At 37.8% G+C, this 7500-nt stretch overlaps 1 protein-coding gene across 2 annotated transcripts in view; it reads right to left on the reverse strand.

The window, feature by feature from the left end:
- Positions 1-7500, reverse strand: part of LOC137638516 (E3 ubiquitin-protein ligase TRIM32-like) — a 27751-nt gene that overhangs the window by 15235 nt on the left and 5016 nt on the right. The window contains exon 2 of one of the 2 annotated variants that reach the window (XM_068370634.1): positions 114-216. The exons of the other annotated variant lie outside the window; for it this stretch is intronic. The gene's annotated coding sequence lies outside the window, so the exon portion shown is untranslated. The remainder of the gene's footprint in view (positions 1-113; positions 217-7500) is intronic. 2 annotated transcript variants of the gene reach the window in all.

The following is a 7500-nucleotide window of genomic DNA, read 5'->3' on the forward strand; positions in this document are numbered from 1 at the left end:
ACCTTTTTCTATAGAGGAAAGTTGTTTTTTTTCCTAGGTTACATTACCCAGTAATAGAGTACAATAATACCTAATATTAAACGTGATAATTAAAATTTTTCGTTTTCACCTACCGCTTTAAATTTTCCGAAGTTTTGTTCAAGTCCCTCTTAGCTCTATCCACAACACTGTGATCTTGGGAAAACCACTAGAAGCGTAGTTGCAAAGCGTTGCAATCTGCAAAGAGTTCATTATTGTTAGTTACCTCCTACACAATTAAAAGACAACAACTTTTAATTTCCAAAACCTGTTTTGATTTAGAGCGTCATGATATTAGTAGTAACTGTTAGTTTTAGGTGATACATCGGCACCCCTAGAGTTACTATGATGTATTTTAGTTATGCTGGAGGAAATATATAGAACGTGGAAGAAAGAAATTAAAGAACAGAGTTATCTTATGACTATACATTTCTTCCAGTGATATTTTTAGAGCAAGAACTATTACGGTAAAACTAAATATTGTAAATAGACACAATGGGGGGGGGGGGGGGAAGATGTAAACTGTAATTTTTGTAAAAATGAGGAGGAAGATTTGATACATTTTTTGTTATTTTGCCAGGAATATAGAAAAGAAATGAATGAATTAATTGAGTTACAACAACCATACGAGGAAGACCTAAAGAAAATAGTAGGATTATTTTTGTTTAGTGAAACAAATATAGAAAAGAAAAAAGAAGTATTAAACATGATGTGGAGGAAAAGACAAAACAGTATAAGATAAACTTTGGAGGCACCGTTGCAAAGGGTACGATGCCTCCCCCCCCAGAACCTGAACCTGAACCTGGACTAACGAACGAAACTTTCATCCTTATATATTCTTAATATAAGTCATACAAATAGTTCAAAACTACGGTCTTTCAGGGTATAAATTTCTGATATTCTATGGTAGGGGATACATGCACTCAGATGTTTCAAATGGGCCTACATATGTAACAGTGTATTTAAAAAGGATGGTAAAATGAGGCTAATAAACATAACGAGTAATAATTTATAATAGTGACTCCTTTCAGGAGTGACCATAGAAGAAAACGAAATATATTTCTTTTATAGAAAATGTATAATTTATAGGGATGCTTATATATTTGAGTTATCGTGACTTTCTCATATGGTGGTCAAGTTTTATTCCAAATACTTAATATTTATTGAAGAAATTAGTTATATTTTCAATTAAAATTGTTCAATGATAAATATATAATGATATAATTAGTTTCTTATTTAGATAATATAATAACAATTACTGATCTAATCTAAAGTAATAGCAGTTCATCATTACCGATTATGACATTTAAAGTTCCTCAGACAATCAATATATTATTAGTTATTGGACGTGGTGCTACTTATCTAGATGTATTTTTGCGTTGTTGTTGCTCACAGGCCAATCTTGGACATACATACCCTGCCACACATTGACCACAATAGATGAGGATTAGTGATTAGCTCCATGACATGAACCTGATTGTTGACGCTCATTCTAAAGAACGAATGGTCACCAAAATGGGTTGCCAGACTGACGTTGCTTAGTCTTTGCATATCTTCTTAGACTGTCTAATCTTCGGGCCTGTTTTTATTTTTAGTTTTCCAATTAATCGAATTCCTTTTGGAATCTGTGTGTGAATCCGATCATTCCAGGTGAGGCCCACAATTTTCTGCAAATAGAAAAAAAGTTTTGTTTTTCATATATTGTAGGAAGAGCTGGGCTAAACAAACTCGCCGTGCATTAAGTTTGTGGTTGGATTCACTTCTCCAGAGAGAGAGAGAGAGAGAGAGAGAGAGAGAGAGAGAGAGAGAGAGAGAGAGAGAGATGCAGCCTGACAGGAATTCCTGCATCCAAATGTACCGTGAAAATGCTTAGCAAAGTGGTTTAGCATCTCATTTACTTCTTGGAAAACCACAGTCAACACACCCTAGTACGTCACCTCATCTGATGAGACAAGCCAAGAGAGTAAATCCATTGTAATGCAGGCTAGTATCATTATTGATATTATTATTATTATCTTATCATTAGCAGAGATGTTGAAGGAAGGGGGTGTGACTGTACTTGAATGGCTGGTGAGATTGTTTAATATGTGTTTTGTGTTGTCAATGGTACCAGTAGATTGGGTTTGTGCATGTATTGTACCACTATATAAGGGTAAGGGAGATGTGCATGAGTGTTGTAATTCAAGAGGTATTAGTTTGTTAAGCGTAGTTGGAAAAGTGTATGGTAGAGTAATGATTAATAGGATTAAGGATAAAACAGAGAATGCAATCTTAGAAATACAGGGTGGTTTTAGAAGAGGTAGGGGTTGTATGAATCAGCTTTTTACAGTTAGGCAGATATGCGAGAAATATTTAGCAAAAGGTAAGGAGGTGTATGTTGCGTTCATGGATCTGGAGAAAGCGTATGGTAGAGTTGATAGGGAAGCAATGTGGAATGTGATGAGGTTATATGGAGTTGGTGGAAGGTTGTTGCAAGCAGTGAAAAGTTTCTACAAAGGTAGTAAAGCATGTGTTAGGATAGGAAATGAAATGAGTGATTGGTTTCCAGTGAGAGTGGGGCTGAGACAGGGATGTGTGATGTCGCCGTGGTTGTTTAACTTGTATGTTGATGGAGTGGTGAGAGAGGTGAATGCTCGAGTGCTTGGACGAGGATTAAAACTGGTAGACGAGAATGACCATGAATGGGAGGTAAATCAGTTGTTGTTTGCGGATGATACTGTACTGGTTGCAGACACAGAAGAGAAGCTTGGCTGATTAGTGACAGAATTTGGAAGTGTGTGTGAGAGAAGGAAGTTGAGAGTTAATGTGGGTAAGAGTAAGGTTATGAGATGTACGAGAAGGGAAGGTGGTGCAAGGTTGAATGTCATGTTGAATGGAGAGTTACTTGAGGAGGTGGATCAGTTTAAGTACTTGGGGTCTGTTGTTGCAGCAAATGGTGGAGTGGAAGCAGATGTACGTCAGAGAGTGAATGAAGGTTGCAAAGTGTTGGGGGCAGTTAAGGGAGTAGTAAAAAAATAGAGGGTTGGGCATGAATGTAAAGAGAGTTCTATATGAGAAAGTGATTGTACCAACTGTGATGTATGGATCGGAGTTGTGGGGAATGAAAGTGATGGAGAGACAGAAATTGAATGTGTTTGAGATGAAGTGTCTAAGGAGTATGGCTGGTGTATGTCGAGTAGATAGGGTTAGGAACGAAGTGGTGAGAGTGAGAACGGGTGAAAGAAATGAGTTAGCAGCTAGAGTGGATATGAATGTGTTGAGGTGGTTTGGCCATTTTGAGAGAATGGAAAATAGCTGTCTGCTAAAGAAGGTGATGAATGCAAGAGTGGATGGGAGAAGTACAAGAGGAAGGCCAAGGTTTGGGTGGATGGATGGAGTGAAGAAAGCTTTGGGTGATAGGAGGATAGATGTGAGAGAGGCAAGAGAGCGTGCTAGAAATAGGAATGAATGGCGAGCGATTGTGACGCAGTTCCGGTAGACTCTGCTGCTTCCTCCAATGCCTTGGTTGACCGCGGAGGTAGCAGCAGTAGGGGATTCAGCATTATGAAGCTTCATCTGTGGTGGATAACGGGGGTGGGTGGGCTGTGGCACCCTAGCAGTACCCTTGTTCGGCTGGGAGGAACGTAGAGAGTAGAGGTGCCCTTTTTTGTTTTTGTTTCATTTGTTGATGTCGGCTACCCCCAAAAATTGGGGGAAGTGCCTTGGTATATGTATGTATGTATCATTAGCTAAGCTGCAACCCTAGTTGGAAAAGCAAGATGCTATAAGCTCTGGGGCTCCAACAGGGAAAATAACCCAGTGAGGAAAGGAAGTAAGGAAAAATAGAATATTTAAGAACAGTAGCAACATTAGAATATATATTTTCTTATGCCCAAGGGCTCCAACAGGGAAAAATAACCCAGTGAGGAAAGGAAATAAGGAAATATATAAACGGTAGGAGAAATAATGAACAATCAATATATATAAAAAAAAGAGTAACAAGATCAAAATAGATTTTTCATATATAAACTATAAAAAAAAGACTTATATATCAGCCGGCTCAACATAAAATACATTTGCTGCAAGTTTGAACTTTTGAAGTATGTATGTATGTATGTATGTATGTATGTATGTATGTATGTATGTATGTATGTATGTATACAACAGATAAAGAATAGGACTCAAATGACGGAAGAGAAAAGCTATAGAAATGAACTGCAGTTAATTTTTGATCGAGGGAAAATGAACAAATGGTATTGGGAAACTTCCATTCAATTTTGTCTTGTTACCTTGTGGGAAAACGAAGAGAAAATAAATACGTTATGATAAATGAGAGAGAAACCTGGAAACGAAAATAGGGAGAATGGCAATAAGGGAATAAGTGAGAAAAATATTGTTCGAGTCTCGTTAGAGGGAATGACATTTTAGGATGATAAAGATCTGATGGAAGGGGCATTGAAATACTTACAGAGAGAGAGAGAGAGAGAGAGAGAGAGAGAGAGAGAGAGAGAGAGAGAGGAGATCAGATCAGATTTATTTAGGTAAACATACGTAATGCTGCCCACGAACTTGCATACATTCATACACGTCCTCAAAAGTCCCTATACACCAGCAAATTGGATTTATGATATACAAACAGGACTTGAACTGCTACACCAATTAAATATTGAATGATAATACACGCAGAAAAATTCTCTATACTTACAAGTAATAAGAAACATGACCATTTTGTCTCTCCAAAGGAGAACACCCCAGGCGAAACTGCTTCATCTTTTTATATCTGGAAATTATGGTGGGCAGTCTGTTGTTGTTGCATAGGGGGTGGGGTGGGGAAGGGATTTAACCCCCTTTCCCATCTCTAAATCCCCCAAATCACTGACGCCCTCCTTCACTTCAACCCCCCTTGGTCCAAAGGATCCAACCTCCAGCCTGGAAGAACGTAGCTTAGGCTATGGGGAGGGAGAGGGACCTTCCTCATTCCACCGTGTGGAACTTTTGTCGCTGGGAAAGATACATAGTTGCCAAATATCATGATTTTAATAATTACTAGAGGAGAAAAAATAATAGAAAATAAAGAAATATATTCATGAAGACTGAGAGACTGATTAATTCTCTTACATTCAAAGGGGGCCATTGAGGAGATAAATTTCCATCCATAAAAGTAAAAGAAAAGAATACGAATATGGAATGCAAGATGTAATGTTTCCTCAGACGGTGATTATTTGCCCGGGGCCATAGCTGCAATGCGCAGCTCTGTCGGCAATTGCTGATAAAAAAAAACCTGAAAAGAAGAAGAAAGAAGACGAAGAGGAAGAAGAAGAAGAAGAAACAGAAGAAGAAACAGAAGAAGAAGAAGAAGAAGAAGAAACAGAAGAAGAAACAGTAGAAGAAAAAGAAGAAACAGAAGGAGAAACAGTAGAAGAAAAAGAAGAAACAGAAGAAGAAAAAGAAGAAACAGAAGAAAAAGAAACAAAAGAAGAAGAAGAAGAAGAAGAAACAGAAGAAGAAGAAACAGAAAAAGAAGAAGAAGAAACAGAAAAAGAAGAAGAAGAAACAGAAAAAGAAGAAGAAGAAACAGAAGAAGAAGAAGAAACAGAAGACGAAACAGAAAAAGAAGAAGAAACAGAAGACGAAACAGAAAAAGAAGAAACAGAAGAAGAAAAAGAAACAGAAGAAGAAGAAGAAGAAACAGAAGAAGAAGAAGAAGAAAAAGAAGAAGAAGAAAAAGAAGAAGAAGAAGAAAAAGAAGAAGAAGAAACAGAAGAAGAAACAGAAGGAGAAGAAGACGCCGGTGATGATGATGAAAATTGGATAGATGCAATGTAATGAAACCTTTTCAAATCACGTTTTTAACAACACAGGAAGGAGCCGGGAACATGATGGATTAAGGAAGACTGAAGGCTTGGATAAATGAGGGTATTTACAGCTAAAGGCCATTTACTGAGAATGAAGGATTTCTTGTAATGGAGGAAAACAGGAAGAATGACAGATGGAACTATGACACACTAATACATTACATACGCATACAAACTTATATATATATATATATATATATATAATATATATATATATATATATATACATTATACAATATATATATATATATATATTATAACACTATATATATATATATATATATAATATTTATATATATATATACATATAATTTCATATTTGTATATATATACATACATTATACAAATATACATATATATATTATAACACTTTATCTATATATATATATATATATATATACCCCACAGAGTATTAACAAGTCTGTTCCCAACTCACATTCAAACCATGAGGTTATTGGTCCCACGACCTTCTACACCCTAATGTCAGCATCATCAGTCAAGTAACCACCACGTACATATGATCCAGTCGAGCCTTTTGCAGGAGAAATATTAATCAATAAAATGAATCTAACTCAGATAACGAAAGAATGTCATGCATTTGGACATAAATCGTCGGAATGCTTCTGTTTTTGGCAAGGACGAGGTACTTCGGGTACCTCTGAATGCTGACCGAGAACGCTTCTGTTTTTGGCAAGGAAGAGGTACTTCGGGTACCTCTGAATGCTAACCGAGAATGCTTTTGTTTTTGGCAAGGAAGAGGTACTTCGAGTATCCCTGAATGCTAAGCGAGAATGCTTCTGTTTTTGGCAAGGAAGAGGTACTTCGAGTATCCCTGAATGCTAAGCGAGAATGCTTTTGTTTTTGGCAAGGAAGAGGTACTTCGGGTATCCCTGAATGCTAACCGAGAATGCTTCTTTTTTAGCAAGGAAGAGGTACTTCGGGTATCCCTGAATGCTAAGCGAGAATGCTTCTGTTTTTGGCTAGGAAGAGGTACTTCGGGTATCCCTGAATGCTAAGCGAGAATGCTTCTGTTTTTGGCAAGGAAGAGGTACTTCGGGTATCCCTGAATGCTAAGCGAGAATGCTTCTGTTTTTGGCAAGGAAGAGGTACTTCGGGTACCTCTAAATGCTAACCGAGAATGCTTCTGTTTTTGGCAAGGAAGAGGTACTTCGAGTATCCCTGAATGCTAAGCGAGAATGCTTCTGTTTTTGGCAAGGAAGAGGTACTTCGGGTATCCCTGAATGCTAAGCGAGAATGCTTCTGTTTTTGGCAAGGAAGAGGTACTTCGGGTATCCCTGAATGCTAAGCGAGAATGCTTCTGTTTTTGGCAAGGAAGAGGTACTTCGGGTATCCCTGAATGCTAAGCGAGAATGCTTCTGTTTTTGGCTAGGAAGAGGTACTTCGGGTATCCCTGAATGCTAAGCGAGAATGCTTCTGTTTTTGGCAAGGAAGAGGTACTTCGGGTATCCCTGAATGCTAAGCGAGAATGCTTCTGTTTTTGGCAAGGAAGAGGTACGTCGGGTACCTCTGAATGCTAACTGAAACTGCTTCTGTTTTTGGCAAGGACGTAGTACTTCACGTAACTCTGAATGCTCACAGAGAATGCTTCTGTTTTTGGCAAGGACGAGGTACTTCGGGTACCTCTAAA

The sequence above is a fragment of the Palaemon carinicauda genome, chromosome 3 (assembly GCF_036898095.1).
Source record: "Palaemon carinicauda isolate YSFRI2023 chromosome 3, ASM3689809v2, whole genome shotgun sequence".
In the NCBI taxonomy this organism is placed as follows: Eukaryota; Metazoa; Arthropoda; class Malacostraca; order Decapoda; family Palaemonidae; genus Palaemon; species Palaemon carinicauda.